General features: G+C 38.1%; 1 long non-coding RNA gene across 1 annotated transcript in view; it reads left to right on the top strand.

The window, feature by feature from the left end:
* LOC136007789 (uncharacterized) overlaps positions 1 to 16,187 on the top strand; it is a 91,816-nt gene extending 75,629 nt beyond the window's left edge. The window contains exons 4-5 of the long non-coding RNA XR_010609852.1: positions 14,992 to 15,062; positions 15,403 to 16,187. This is a non-coding gene — a long non-coding RNA (uncharacterized LOC136007789). The remainder of the gene's footprint in view (positions 1 to 14,991; positions 15,063 to 15,402) is intronic.
* The last annotated feature ends 458 nt before the right edge of the window (positions 16,188 to 16,645 follow it).

The following is a 16,645-nucleotide window of genomic DNA, read 5'->3' as shown; positions in this document are numbered from 1 at the left end:
CAACTTCAGGACTACATTACAGCTCCTGTCTGTGTTAGAACTGCTGTGTGTCAGGAGGTCAGTGTAAATAATGAAAATCTGTAGCCTAGAATTATCCAGCCTGACACAGACAACCTAAACCCACATTGTAATTAGCATGCTGGTACTTAATTCCTTGCTAAAGCACATTGCTTCTCTCACTTGGGAGTGTAAAAGTGCTTATAAATCTAATTAAAATTCTTATTTGAAAAAAAGATGATCTAGGCTTGGACTCACTTGGGCATTTAATCACTGAAATATAGAAGGATCTGTTCTTATAGGTAGGAAGAAATTGATAATAGCAGATAGTATGATAACATAATCAGAAAATCAATTTGTGGAACGATTTTATGAGAGTATTTTTGTTTACCTTGGCCAGCCTTACTTTTCTGACTTGAGAAATCAGCACTCTTTGAGCGCTCTTTGCTGAAAGATTGTTGCTGACCCTGCTGCTTTCTCTCTAGCTCACTCCCCAGCACATGGTTAGCAAAGTTATGTTTTCCTTTTACTCAGCAAAAAAATCAAAGTTGCAGCCTGTCTAATTCCCAAACACTTGCAGAAAAGCCAACTAAGTCACAACATGCAGAGTTGGGGGGGGGGGGGGGGGAGGGAATCGCAGTATGAAAAATGATCTTGGATGCAAATACTAAGAGGGCAGAAAGTGATAGTCTTCTATAGCTCAGCTTTCTTCTTACCTTTGCATTTTTTCCTTTCCTTTTAAGGCATTTCCTTCTTTTTACTCGGCTCACTGACTTAAAAGGACACCTTAGAAAGGTCAGTTGATTATAACTGAAGGCAGCCTTAGTTGAAGAGGAGGATTTACAATCAGGAACAGATAAAAAGGTATATAAAATGATGTGAAACTTTTTCTGAAGTGGTTGTAATTTATACTTGAAAGGGTCATAATGACATTGCTTCTCTGCCCTTATATCAGGTGTTACATTTTAAGATCTCAAAGGGCTTAGGGAGTGACTTTGGTAGTAGTATAATCTCCTCCTTCGCCTTTAACATGTTGCAATAGCAGAGTAGGAGAAAAGTTGGGGGAGGGCATAACAGAATCTACAATATTCTCTGTGATTTAGGCTGGCATGCTGTGTCATATAAATGACATGCTGTCACCTAGACCTCATCAGACTAGCTATAGCACATAGAAGATCATAGGTGCTGCCACAACCCTCACCTGGTAGAAAACATTATGCAGGAGAAGGTGTAAAAATCTTCCATCATAATCTGGGCCAGAGATGCATGATGAAGTTGTGGGGGCATCATGTCTGAACTCACATAGCTAAAATATAAATGGCTAGCTGGGATCATAATGTCAATTAGTTGTCTAGACTCCCACATACTTTCAAGGAATGGAACAGTCATTTCTACCACACAGTTCCTGATCTGCTTTAGATGTTCCTCTTAGCACCATTAACTAAAAAGGTCAGGTAGATGTTTAAAGTCAGATGAAATTATCTCCCTGCCCCCCACTAAAAGCAAGTACTTTGTGGTGTTAAGGCTGTGCTGAGAAAGGAACTTTTGATTTGGATCTTTTGATTCTCAGGTGAAGACTGGAGTAAAAAGAGAGTACTAAAGTAATTCTGATTTTAATGAAAGTTTCCAGAACTGCTATGATTACTGCTGGACTGCAGGTGGTCTTTATACCCTGGGCATGCTGCGAATTGTCTTAAACAGATAGATCCTACAGAGACTGAACTGAAGAAATAATGTCTTTATGTTTCATGTTTGGACTACAGGAGCTAACTATTTAGGTTTGTGAAAAGTCATGATGCTGAGCGTGTAAGCACATTTTATCAAAGCATCTTCAGGACTACACAGTTAAGTGGCTTTTTTGGTTGCTTTGTGGACACAGAATCACCTACAGCACTGTTCTGTGTGACACACACAGAGTTTGGTGTTTTGGGTAACTTGTCCTATATGACACCAAAACACTTTCCAGGAAATGGGGATGACAGCCTTAGTATACGGAAAAATGAAAGGGCTGTGTTGAATATACTTCATGAGCATTTCTTGGGGTCAGAGCAAGCATGGAACTGATCTGGTTGTCTCAATACTTGGAACTGACAAAACATCAAGAGAAAATAGATGGGAAATAATCTAGTCTGCCTTCTTCCACTTAGTGACACCTAATGTTGCTTCTGATGGGATCCTCCAGTAGCTTTGAGGCAGCTGAAGACCATATATAGAGCAGGTATGCCCTAGAAACGCCTCTTTGCTTCCTTTGTAGACCAGAGCTTTATGATCTTTATAGATGATAAGGAATCTGCAGAACAAAAATCTAAACTCAAGTTTAGTATTCAAGCGTATTCAAGTAGGCTAAAGGTGTGTTGTTTAAAATGTATTATATTTAAAAGCTGCTGTCCTTTCAGTAACTCTTTCTACATTGTATTATGTAATTTTCTTGTTGAGACATCAGCCTCACAGTCTCCTAAACAAGATCCTAAAACCTGAATTCTTGCATGCATTTGCAGAAGCAGCAGGTGCCAAGAAAGCAGCTGTTACATTGCTGCCACCTATTTCAGTGGCACAGCAGGAATGGTCTTTAAAAGTAAAGCTAGATTTACAAGTGTTCCACATTCTAGGGGGAATGTTCCTTACTACAAAATAAAACTTCTTTCGTAGAAGACTTAAAGCAAATAAATAACTCCTTGCCAAGGTAATGTCTGTTGCTCTTGGTTACTGGCCCCATTAGACCTTTCAGGAAAAACCTGGTTTAGGCACAGGTGGAGTTGGGCTGTTTTAAGAGAGTATTTTGTAGGAAATGACTAAGCTGCGCCATAGTAATTTCCAATCTTGGCAATTTAAAATCTTTTTCTCAGGTGAGGGACTCAACAGCTCTCTAGGTTTCCCCTCCCTTTTGTCTACTTGTCCAAAGTTCTTTTGACATCTTATTTTAACACCTGCAGAGAGAACTAAATATCTACCCACCATCTGCTGGGGGAATAAAAACCTGATTCATAGCATGGCAAGACATGACTTCCACCAGTAAAACCTGTAAAATTTGCCCAAGTTCAGTCACTGTTTAGAAGAGTGAAATATTTGTGTTTAGTTTGTGTTTCCCATTTTCAGTTTTCACATACTTTTCTGCAGCTTAGCCCTTTTGCCTGCAGAAATGTTTAAATTATCCAGCTCTTTTTTTGGGAACGATCTCAGATTAGGAGTCACCCAGAAGAGGTTTCTTATGGAATTCAGGCAGCATTTAAAGCCTGATTAATGCAGAAGTGGCTTACCCCTTCTGAGTCTTTCTGTAATGGTATTACAGTAGCACCTAGAGATCATAGCTCTGTCAGGTTGATATTATACACACACTGCCCCTTTTCTAATGAGAAGGTGACTAGGTGCTGAAATTATAGAGCTGAAATTTTATCTCTGTTCCTGTTCAGGTTTTGTTGTATCCCTCACTGTCTTATTCTGAGAGTGGAAGCAGGCTGTCTTGGTCTGTACTTCCTGACCCTTTTTTATGTGGAGTGAAAGTAGAAGATTTTTGATATTAATAGCATAATCACACTAATACTCTCTGGGTTTTTCACAGCTTCAATAACTCCATGTGTTAAAAGAAAGCAGTGAGGAGGGGTAAATGTCAGCATGGATCTGGTGGTCTGGGAGGTTGGTGAATCCTGGTGATTGAGGTAGAACTTTGGGGAAGGTCACACGGCTCTAACTCGGGATATGCTAAAAGCAATCAGTTCATTGAATAGCAAACTCAGTGAGGGAAGCAAGTGAATATATATTAGAAAGTTTATCAGCTGAATGACATTTATTTTCTAGGTCCTTCTGAATTGCCTACTTTGTGAAATCCTGCTTTGATTTTGCAAGAATATTTGCTATACAACCCTCTGGTTTCTTGCAGTGACTGCGAGCGATTTCATCTTATGCTGTGTGAATTTTTAGTAATATACTGGGAATTTTCTTTTTTTTTGTTGTTCTTCAGTTCAGACTGAATAACTCAGAGTGTAAGCTTCCCTAGAGCTTCAGCCATATTATTCTCTTGTTTTTGCTGTTCCATCTCAGCTGTAAATTGCATTTTCAATCTTTTGCTAGCAGTGGGATGAGCTGTTCTTGTCCCTCTTCTTCCCACCAGAAGTCTGGTTTCTCTTGTTTAATTTAATATCTTTTCCATTGGAGAGAGTTTATCAGTTTCTTAAGCATTCTGTTATATTTTATTTGCCTTATTGTCTGTCTCACTATTTAATAAGTCTGGCGCAGTGCCTTCCCAATGGAATTCCTATGCCTCCTCTCTGTACGAGGTTTTCAGCAGTTAGCGCGTGTTTTCTTGTTGGTTTCAGGTTGTTTGGGCTGATGGGTTCTTCCCTGCTGTTTGACTGGCACACTGCAATGATGGCTCTGTCACTTTTCTCCAGCCTGATTATGTGTTTGGTTGTCATATCCTTCCAGAGCTCCAACTATTTTCTAAATGTTAGTCTTGATGATTTTCCAGTCTCCCCATTAGCTTTCTTGCAGGGATGCAAAGTGATTTTTCCCAAGGGCATACTGAATTTTAAGCACTCTAGGCACACACACACACACATTTATTATAAAAGCCCTGTGATGTCAAAGACAATTCAATTGGTTGTGACAGGGTGACTTCAGGAGTCTCACTGCTCTGCTGCTGCAGCTGACCAAAAAATGGGCACTGAGACAGACTGATAACTATCTTTTGTGTGCCTGAGATGGGCTTAAATGCTGCTTTTTCTGAAGTGGCACACAGAATGTGAGCCTCCTTAACACCCTTGTGACAGCTGCTCCTAAAGAAAAGTGACTGTGTGTTATAAACCCACCTGAGCACTGACTAATCTTGTCCCCCACCCCAAAAAGGAGGAACCAGGTTCTATGTAGCAAAACCAGAAATGGTAAGCAAGAAAACAAAAACTTCCCCAGCACCAAAATGTAAATTCCTGTTCCTAAAGCATTTGTACGCCTGCATTTCCCACCAGCATGCTGTAGGGAGCAAGGTTTAGGAAGATGAATGACAGGCAGAGATGATTATATGTTCTCCTCTGAAATCCATATCAGAACCATATATCTTGAAATACACAGTATATGATTGTGGTTTGTCTGGACCTGTCGCTCAGATTTCCTGGACTGAATCTTGCATCGTGATCATCCAGGTTCTGCCACACATCATCACACTCAAATCCTTCCTTTGAGAACATGGAAACCAACAGAGTAAGTCACATGGAGAAGTGATGCTATTTGTCTGAAGTGGAGCCCTCTGTAGCCTGGGCAAGTCACTAACCTTCTGCCAGGCTGGTACAAGTCACACCTTGAGAGATGGATGTGCTGTTTGTGCAGTGAGTGTACTTACAAGTTCAGCTTTACACAGTAGGTCAAATCAAGGTGCTGGATACAGAGGACAGGGAGCATCCGTAAAGGCATCTTTTCTGAGCTTTTTTATTAACAAGTGAATGAATGCAGCTCCTTTGATCAGTTTATTTCCTGGGCTGATATTTCTTCTTATTCTTATAAGCCTTTGCATTTCTTGCTCTTCATTTCAGCGCCTAAACTTTTCACTTTAATTTTCCACATAAAACTCCTAGGAGGTAAGGTTGTAGCTGCAACTGGGAAGCCTGGAGCTGGACCCAGCACTGCAGCTATCTTACCAATGTTTTCTGGGAGGGAAGGATCACCTCCTTCAATCTCCTTGCAGTAGTACTCCTAGTTCAGCCCAAGATACCATTAACCTTCACTGGGCAATTACATTGTTCTGTTTTTAAGGATGGTTATAGTATTTTCACTCCTGAAATGTGAATGTTTATAGGTCTGTGATCTTAACTAAAAGAAGAGAGCCGCTTTTGAAAAAATATTTTTCTCAAAGATTTAGTCAATGCATTTAAAGGAGTATTCTTAAAAATAGTAAAACTTTCAGGGAAGTCTGGCAGAACTACTTCTGCTTTGTTTCTTAATTTTCCACTTCTGGATTTGCTGATGCTTTAATTTTGATAGTTCTGGATACTCCACAGTGTCTTCATTTTCACTAGAAAAGGGATAGGAAAAATGTTTTTCAGGCATCTGTTTAAGATAATATAAATGCTTTTTTCCCTCTTGCTGGGCAGCTAGAAATGTTATATAGCTGCAGATTGCCAGTGACACTCCCTCTAGAGAACCTCTGTAATAGGTTTTGACTTCTTCTTTGCCTTAGCCTATTTGGATTTCAGTTTTTCCATTGCATAGCTTTGTTTCTACAGTAATAGCAGGTAGTTTATTGGTGGAATTGTCTATAATTTTTTTTGTGGCTGCAAAGGAGACAACAGGAACTTCCTCAATAACAGCTGGAAGCAGTATAATTTTCTAGGTTGTATAGGGTGGTAAACAAAGGTCTTCAAGAAGACATCGGGATTGCATTGCTGTCGGGTATGAAAGTTATATTAAAACAGGTAGGAAATGGAAGACAGGGGATTCCTGCCAGATCAGGTATCTAAGAAAGGACTCTGCCAGCCTGGGAAATCCTTGGCTGCTTTATTCCAATGATAAATCTTTATGTTTGTGTTGTCCAGGGGAGATACACCTATACACCAACGAAGTAAACCTCAGTGATGCACTTCTGAAGACAGGATCATGCACAAGGTTCCTTTTTAACCAAACTTCAAGGTGAATGGCAGACATGAATCTCCTGTGTCTGAACTGTAAATTGAGCACATAAGTGAAAATGACCAACTTGAAGGTGAAAGGAGTCTTTGCAACACACTGCACTTCTGCTTTCCAATAGTAACCCAAACAAGGATCAGCACTGAATGTGAGGGCAGAAAAAAAGAACACTTGGAAGTAAAATTTGGGATAAAGCACAATTCCTTAGAGACAATGGAAAATCTCTGTTGAAGGAAGGCACTAATGATCAGAAAGGGAGGATAAAAAGAGGGACATAACACGACATAGACTATGGTTTCCGGGTGCCATGGTGGGGTGACACAGGCAGCAGCTGTGCAAAGTGTGCCCAGGCAAAATCATCTTTGGGTTGAAAAGACTTCTTTAAGTCTAATGTTACCTCATGAATAGGGAACAGAAAGCTTCTATCTATATATATATATATAGATACTTGAGCACTTGGCATCCCAGGCCACCCTGACGCCAGGAGGTCTCCTAGAAGACTGAAGTCAGCAGGGAATTGCTGAACTCCTCGCAGCTAAAAAGGGTTTCACTTGTGTTTTGAGTGGAAATTTTGAGATGACTGTTAGGTAGAGGCTACTGATCTGTGCATCCTTGGAGCAGCATGAGCTGCCGTGGATTTAACCTCCACTGAACATCATAAGCTAAAGATTTAAAAGCAGGAGACCTGCATCCTGTTCTCACCTCTTCCTCTAAGTTGTTTCTAAATTTTGGTTAACTGACACAATTACAACTTCAAAGCTTGGCTTGCTTTTCCGTGTTGCACAGGATAGACCCTTTACAAAGCTTACTTCACTAAAGGTTGTACATGCAAAGGGATATTATTACATAGTGTGCAGTGGGTAGAAATAAGGTGGCTTAAAGTAATTGATTTGTACCTAAAGGATTCATATGGGAGCTATTTATAGTACTAATGTTAAGTAGGAGCTTCACAATATATGGAGGTCTAGACTGATCTTTTTCTATAATTTTTTCATTTGATTTTATTCTATTGTCAGAATCTTGACAGGCTATCAGTACTCTGTCCAGATTTCTATGAAAAATAACTGTGACATACAAGCATGGAAAGCCTGCTGGGAGGTGGGGGGCAGAGGCAACAAATCTAAGTCTTTAAAATGTATGTACTGAATAATGCATTCCTATTGCATTGGGATTTCCACCTTTGTTTTAAAATTTCACTTTGTGCTAACAATTGCACCTAGCTGTAATACATTTAATACATTTTTAATAATAATAAAAAGTGTTATAAAGGTACGAGGAATAAAATAGCAGAGGGTCGTATGATGATATTAACACATTATGTATTTCATATTGTTTGTCGGAATTGCCACTTGTAGTCATAACCATACATCTCAAAGTCCTACTTGGTTTGAAATAATTTACTGTTGCAAAATCAGTCATGAAAGTTGCTTGACCTCAAAGTTTGTCAGTTTAGAGAATGGAAAAACAGGCCTAGCAAACATAACTGCATTTAAATGTTTTAGAATATAATAAATAAACTCTGTTAAACTCACAAGGGCAGATTCAAGAATATGTGAAGTCTATTTGTATAGCTATGACTGGATGCTTTGCACAGAGCAGGTTTGAAACATAGCTTTCTGAGAGTGAATTTCAGTGATTTATTAAAATTGGTTCTCATTCAGTAAAAGTGGTGAAAATTTTTATGTATTCATTGTAAAGAGAATTTTCATGTTCTGACATTTGTAGTAGTCACAGTGCATGACTGCCATATTAAAAAAGAAGCTTACTTTGTATAACAAGGACTTCACAATTTAATCTGCATAGATTTTAAAGATTCATTTTGAATCTTTTATTAAAGAAAAATAAATAAAAGTTTATTTTTCTTTAATAAAAGTCATAGCCAGTAGTCATGGGTATCTTCACTGCATGCTCTCTTTCATAAAAACTATGCCCATGCGCTACATAACCTAGACCAAAACTTAAGCTGACTCAAGGCTCACAATCTGACTGCTGCTGAGCATGAAGATTTTTATTTCTTCACAGGTGGAAGATTCTAATTTCTCAAAGTTAATTTCCCATTAAGTTTTCAATTTTAACAGGATTGGTTTTGAGGATGCAGTTGTCTGGGCACTTTTCAAAGGAAAAAGAATGAACTGCACTCAGAAGCACAAGTGCGTCATCAGTTTCTAGAATTTCCTGTTGAAGAACTACAAGAAGGTAAATTTGAGGCATATGAGTCAATGTCAGGACATAAATTTGAAGGGTGATAGCTATTGACAGTACTAGTCCTATCTGATCACACTGACTGTTCTTCCCATAAATGCTCTTGGGTTTAATCTCCACTGGCAGCCCAGCATGTGGAGTTTTTAGATGTGAATCTATTTGTCCAATGGTATCATAGGATTAGTTCCTTTATTGCTAAACAGGCTTGGGAAAAAATGAAAATGATCATGTTCTAACACAATGAATTCTTCTGGCTTCAGCTTCTAATCGAGGCTTGGGTTTGAGTGGTGTTTGCAAGTTGGTTGCATTCACACTGGCATGCATGTTGCTAGGGATAGGTAATCTTAATATGGCTTCCATCCCCTAATTTCTCTCATGTTTTTGCCCCCTCACTGTTTTGTGGAAACTCACCAATTTATTCCCCTTCAGTTCTTAACTATATAAGAAGCTTTATGAAGATCTAAGCTCTGGAGCACTTAGATTTTAGAACTTGTGCCATCCCTATTTTTGACTAATCTTTTTAATACTCTTGCCTTCATTAAAGCATCTGCTCTCAAGGCTTGGAAGGAGACAGTGCTTGGCGCTGCATTTCAAATGCACAGAGTAAAAAAAGTGTATAAAAGATCTGTCATAGCTTGGATACTCTTATACTAAGGGGGGGAGGTGGTGGGGAAGGGCTGTTCCATTGCATTTACCCATAACAGGTTTTGACAATGCACACAGGAAAAGGACAATTTAAAACTTGTATGCTTTAGTTACCTTTCTCCAGCCTCCTCATTTATTATTCCACTTAAATTTTTAAATATTTCATTGCATCTCAATAATATGTTTAAGCTTCAGCTTGGCATGAAATGAATAAACTGTATTATTAATGTCCCATTATTTTATTGTTATACAACAGCAGATTTGAATTGTCACTTTAAATCAGAGATAAGTCAAAGCAAAGATCTTAATAGGCTGCTTAGATCTGTATCTTCACTGAATGAAACAGTAATTTGGCAGTCTCTTCTGCTAAATGTAGTGAGATAGCTAGTTAGTGTGATATGCCCAGGCAAATATATTGTGTTGCAATGATGGAGACAATTCCCTGTGGCAATTACACTGGCAGTTGAGCTGATTCTTCTTGATGCACTGATTCAGCGTGTTCTTAATGCTGAAGAAGGAAAATGTGTTTTAGAGGCTCCTAATGTGAATTCTAGGAGTTGGGCTGAATGTCACTTGTCACTCAAGATAGTCTTCTCATATTATGATATTTATTCTTTCTAGCCCATTAAAGTGCCTTTACCGTGGAAAGTATCTAGCTTAAAATTATATATAAATTGTATGCTACTGGTGAAAATGCTTAATATTCACAAAAAGCTCCATATACTTGATCAGGAATATACCCCATGCTTTATAAGGACACGCAAGCTTCATTATTTAGCACTGGTATTTTTGACAACCAAATATTTTTCCAGACTTCTCACCATCACCCCTTCTGTACATCCAGAAAACAGCTACAACACATGTATTGAGAAAGTGAGCATACTGTAATGCATGGGGTACTTTGAGCTCTCATGGGAACCACGTACAAGAGGGATGTGTTTGTCTCATAATATAGAATCACTCTCTATCTCCAGGACTTTGGAGACTAAGGGACTGCAATATCTTGCACATGACCTTGCTTTTTATTTCAGGTGTTTGATTTAGATCACTATTTTGTTAATATCTTCTGAAGACAAAAAGTGCTGTTTACCAAAAAAAAAAAAAAAAATCCATGTTATAAATAAAGTGATGATGTTGTTAATGCCATTAGCGAATATAAACATTTTTTCAGGTCAGGTAGAATTGCTTGCAACAGTATTTCTTCAGACACTACTAAATAAAGCAAAATAAATAGAAAATACCACTGCTGGTCTTCTATTTTCTGCTCAAAAGAGGATGTTTTTAGTAGGACATTAGCACTTATCCACCTCCTTTAGTTGCTGTCCATTACATCAGAAATACACAGCCTTCTAGACAGTGAAAGCTAAGATGGAAGGTGAAAAAGAAAGTTCTCTGTGCAAATAAAAGCCATTTTTTTCTGACTTATGTATTTTTTTTTCATTTACTTAGAGAAATATTTGTGTACTGTGTATGTTCTTGCATTTCAGTTGCTTTTTAAAATGTATTCAATACACATTTTTATTTTAGAAGTACAGTTCTTCCAATAGTACTGGAAAAAAAAGCAAATCCCTTAGGAGTAGGCATTACGGAAGACTTGTGACCCTCCTGGGAATAAAGCAGCAGTTAATACTTCAAATTAGAACTTGAACTTTAGTGAAACCAAATGCTGCATTTCAAGAATTATAATATTGGAGAGAGGATGATGAATCCATGCTTATAAGCATTCATGTGTGACATGAGGAAAGATCTTACAGATACATACACAAAAAGAATGGTTTAATGTGTTTCTCTTATTTCTTTTACTACTTGTGCTTTCACCAAACACTATCTCAGATCTCCTAAACATGATAATCATTTAAGTCTCGCTGTCAAATTAGGAGAACAGCAAGGCAGAGAATAAGCATCATTAAAATGCTGCCTGTTAAAAGAAGCAATGTAAGCAGACAGATGGTTGTACTCTAGTCTTATCTTAAGCAGTTGTCTTTGGACTTACAGACTTTTTGCTTGTAATATAAGTGCATGCTTTCAACCTCTTCAGATGGTAAAAATATTCATTTCTACTGGTATACTGTGAAACATACTGAGCAATTGCATTTCTAAATTTTTTCTGCATGAAGGATAGTAGTGTTACTATTTTAACTGCCTTTGAAAGTGTCCTTAGGAGTCTGTTCTCGAGCAAAAGCCACTTTTTGTCAGTGTGTCTGTGGGACACCGTTTCATGATTTGTTTCGTACAAAACGGACAACTCTGTGCCTTGCTTCATGGTACAATCATCCATAAAGCCACCACTCGGCTTTTTCAAGGAAACCTGCATGCTTTCACCCCTGGTGAAGTTCAGATGCATATCCTCATTTCACTCTTGAGGACTTCCCGGCTACTCCAGAAAGCTACATCAAAAAAGAAAGGTACAAAAGGACAAAGGAATGAACCCCTGTTCATGCATTCATTGCATTCATTTACTTTCAGTTTAAATACAGGATCTTATCCATCTCTGTAGATGTTATGTCTGTTTCCTTCTACAGATTTCACTGCAGAAGAATTTCTGTTCAGCTGTTTTGCTGCCTGAAAGTACTCCTGAAATATTCTTGTAGGTGTTTTTTTTTGTTTTTTTTTTTTTTTGTGAAAGTTTCTGTTTCGATTTCAGCTAGTAAAGCAAGTGTTTTTTAATTTGGGGAATTCCTAAGATTTTGCCCAGGCTATCCACATACCTATGAAATACCAATGGTTTTGCAGTTCTGTGGCCCTACGGGACAGAGGGAGGTACAGCTACAGACATTATAGATTTCACAAAGCGAATCTTAATCTGGCTAGAGCTTTCTGGTTGATGATCTCCCTGCTTCCTCCTAAGTACTGGTTCATGCGATGCTAAATGTGATCCTGATTTTCTAAAGGAAAGGACTGTGAATGTACTACAGCTAAACCAGGGCTATATGGAGCCACATGATACTTAAGTTACTTTTCTGCAAGAGACTGTGATTGAAGCTGCATCTATCTTTAACGTAGGGGTGGACCTGAGAAATGACACTTCCCTGTAGAGATCTTTTTCATCATGCAGGCATTTAATTAACAGTGTTTCCATAACTGTAAAAATGAGTGAAATCTGTTTTTCTGTGGTTTTGGGTTTTTTTAATTTGATTTTGTCATCTAAGGAAGTATAAACTCCCTTTGGAGCTTTCCCTTAGTTGGGAACAGGTATGAGGAGTTTCTTTCTTATATGGGAATTTTAAGGGTTTCTCTATTTTTCATAAAGTTGGTAGGACCCACACTATCTTTTTGATATTGATCTTCAAATTCATTTCAGTCAGCGGACTCAGCATTTATTGAGGGTGACAAATATGCGGGTTGGCACAAACAAGAAGCACTATCAGTGGAAAAATCTAACAAGAAAGCTTGTGCAAACAGAACCTTTTTTAAGTTTCATAATGCTAAAGATTTGGACGGGGAGAGGAGAAAAGCTGATAGCCCACTGACAAGTTGAAAATGTCACGCAGCACAAAATGCTAGAGTCAGCATACTTGCTGACTTGCACACTTGTAGAGAATGTCTGATGTGTTCCTTTCCTGGGAAATGGCATTTTAAAAAGTCACTATTTTGCTTCTGGTGTTACCCTGGCCATTAAGCAAGTTCATTTAATTTATTTATGCCTTATTTATAGTGTGTTAGAAGATAAGTTAATGACCTATTGACTGCTTTGCATTTTAGCTGAGCACATAAATCTTTCTTAATGTTGGGGTATTCTAAGTATTTGAACTTTTCTTATAGGGCCTGAATGTAAACTCCAACTCTAGGGTTTTTTTCAGTTGCTTTTTAAACATTAGGGTATGTATTTTAAGTGTTTAGGTATTTTTGCCTAATGAATTCTTAGGTAAGTTTTTGGGATGTTGTTTCCATTATCTTACAAATGTAACAGTAATTAATAATAATCCAACAATTATGATGACCCTCAACTTTTTGTGAACTGCAGCTATAAGAAATATGAAAAATGTATGTTAACAGGAAGGAGGTTTTCTTAAGTCTGACTGCATATAATTTGTCAATGTAGTAGAAAACCAAATTTAATCTCTATATAATAAATTGAGCTGACATTCCACAAACAAAGCTTGTTACTCAAGAGTGGCCGTACTAGTGACTTAGGCACTGAGTCATTACAAAAGTGACTCATTGCCTGTTGCCAATTTTCATTTGCAAAGAGCCCTCAGAACCTGTTCTTCTACTTGGAATCACCACTGGTTTGGCCTGGTTATTGAGTACATTTCAGTCTTGCTTCCTTCTCTGTTCTCAGCATAAAGTTTCTTCTGCCTTTATGCATTACAGGAACAACTTATATGCAAAGTTAGTTTAGTGATTTTTTTTTATTATTGTTATTTTTTTCTGTTGTCCCCCAAAACATCCTTTAAAATCCAGAGCTGGATGACTGGTGGCTCCAGGGCTATTGCTACGTTGCAGCCTTGCCTTCAGATCTACAATGCCAGAAACTGCTATTGCAGCTAGTGTCATACAGGGGCAAACATGAATTAAAGTACAGAGCTATCTCCATTATATTATGCATACAAACTATAAAAAGCCATTCTACAAATCCGGGTTTGCCAAAAGGTTGCCCTAGGGCTCAGCTACAGAACTAGAAATAGCTTTTCATCACTGTATTTTTATTCTATGCTATTTTTTTCTGCAGAGGAGTTCTTTAAGGCCAGTGTTTTCAAAAACAGATTTGCCTATTATTTTGCTGTCCATCATAGGCCATCAGTGCTCTCTAGCCCTGAAATATCAGTCCCAATTGAATGCAAATTGCAACACCAAAAATATTAGTGACAGTTGAAATATAGGCTTTTAACTTTCTGGGACTCAGAGTTCAGACTCCTAATAGTTTAACATGAGTAAGAAGGCTTCCATGTGTCAAGTGGGTATGAGACTTCAATTCTGTAGTAGGTTTGGAAATGCCCATGACTGCCAGCTTGCAGGGATGCATCAAAGTCTTTTGGGAAGTCGCCTCAGTTTTCACAAAGTTTATGTCCTTCAGCCATTGTGGTTTTTAGTCATGAGAGTCCCAGATAATCTTACGTGACATTTCAGTAAAAAGCATGTCAGAGCATAGAAGTCTGAAAAGAGCTTCCAAAACAGGAAGCAAATGTAATTGTGTAAAAGTAACCAACTTGTGCTGCTTTTTCTGATTTGGTTGGGAATTGGGGGAGATATTGTGTGATGTTTCTGGTGGGCAATGCTAACTTGGCATGACATGGCATTGCACAACTGAACTTTAAATAGCTATGGTGAATAAGATGGTCAATTTCAACTCCTCTTTATGATACTCAAATTTCTCAGGATGGTGTATAATTTTCTTAAACACACTTGTTGTTCTTAGGTACTATTTCATTCCAAGTGCTATTATTTATTCTACAGACTGAATAATAAAAAAATTAAAAATAGTATTTGGGATTCTAGCCACACTCCTCAGGCATCAGCCTGGGTATGTTATTTTCACTCTCTGAATGAATGAGCATAGATTTTTATTACTTTTTTTTCCTCTTCCACTTGCAGAGTCCTCACAAATAAAATCCACACTCACATTCACCCTCTGATGTGCAGCTTTACTGGCCTCAAGGCCTCTGGTAAGGAATTCTGGGAATTAGGTCACCCTGTGATGAATTGTCCCCTATGCCATGTAAAATAATACCAGGCAGGTGGTGAGATTTATTGGTTATAAAGCTTTCATTAGCAAAGTAAACTTCATTTCTGCAAGGTGCTTCAATGCCTTGTGTGGGTGGCTCATTGTTTTCTCCTGTGTGGGACTTCGGAAATGTTACCCACCTGCAATGTGAAGCACTGTCATGTACCAAACCCACTGTGCTATATAATACATTGTTATGTACTTATATGATTAACTGCAGTTTCTTGCAAAAACCTTTTCCAGTTGTACTAATATGCTCTTATATATCTCTCTTTCTGCAGGATTGAAACACTTTACTGCCAAATGCTTCTTGTCTTTGATAACACTACTGAAATCTACCGAAGGAGGTTTTATGTTTTTACAGTGGTCATATGCACATTTTAAATGAAATCAAGGCAATCTCCAAACAAGATACCAGAAAAAAAACCCTTCTCAGTTCTCTCCCCCCTCCACCCCCTGCCTGCCTTTGTAATACAATAAGTTTGTCTTTACATGGCTTCATCTTTAGCGGGACTCCTGAAATGATTTTTGGAAACAACATTCTCTGTAAATACTGCATTTGTCATCACAAGCCCTTTCCTCTGAGAAAGCTCATACAAAAAGCAGAAACTCATTGAAATCCTAAGGGGAGAAAATCCAAAAGGGGTTGGGTACAATCATTGTCTCCATTGTGCAATCACTGCTAATAAGAATTCAAGTTAAAATTCAAATGAATGCTTGCAGAAATGTTCACCCATCTCACACATTTTATATAAATATGAGATACATGTTATTTATACGTACGATGTAAATAGCATCAGTTTCTTGGCTCTTTTAAAGTGGCTCGAAGAAATGGAGTAATCGCTTCAGCTGATGAGGCTTTGCAACATGTAATTTACTATGGGTCCCATCACTTTTGAATGTGTTGAGATTATGTTTGATGTATTATTGAAAATGTAACTCCTTCATCTGAATTTCTTCTCAACTCTCAAACAATGAGAACTGTCGCAACTAAGAAGAGAGTGGGAAAAAGAGAGGGAATTAATGTCTTACAAAATAGAATAGCCATCTAATAAACATGCTGGTAAAGGAGTATTTGGATAAGCTGAAGTTGTCCTTTCTTCATTATACTTTTGTCTCTGTATGGTTTTTTTCTCTCTTGCCTTTTGTCTCCTGCTGTACCTTCCTAGAGGTTTATAGGTATTTTTATATGTATATTACTGTTGAACTACTCAAGGGATTCATCTGCATGGAAAGTTCTAACAGCCTTTTTTTTTTCCCTGCACTGGAGCATCCACAGTGCGGATATCCTCAAGATGCAATTTACCACCTCAGTGAATGCGGGGGAAGGGGGAGATGAGTCTCTGCTGCTTTTTTTCTCCAGGTTATTCAGAAGGGAAGACTTGCTTGGGTCCCTTCATGTGATCTCCACATGGGTCAGTTTTGTTTCACTGGAAGTGTGCGTTAACCTAACCATGATGAATACTTCCCTTTATTACCTCTTACAACCTTCTGAACTAGGTCAGAAATATTAAGTTACCCTTT

The sequence above is a fragment of the Lathamus discolor genome, chromosome 2 (assembly GCF_037157495.1).
Source record: "Lathamus discolor isolate bLatDis1 chromosome 2, bLatDis1.hap1, whole genome shotgun sequence".
Lineage (NCBI taxonomy): Eukaryota > Metazoa > Chordata > Aves > Psittaciformes > Psittacidae > Lathamus > Lathamus discolor.
The sequence above is the reverse complement of the archived record's forward strand: the minus strand, read 5'-3'. Positions and strand labels throughout refer to the sequence as shown.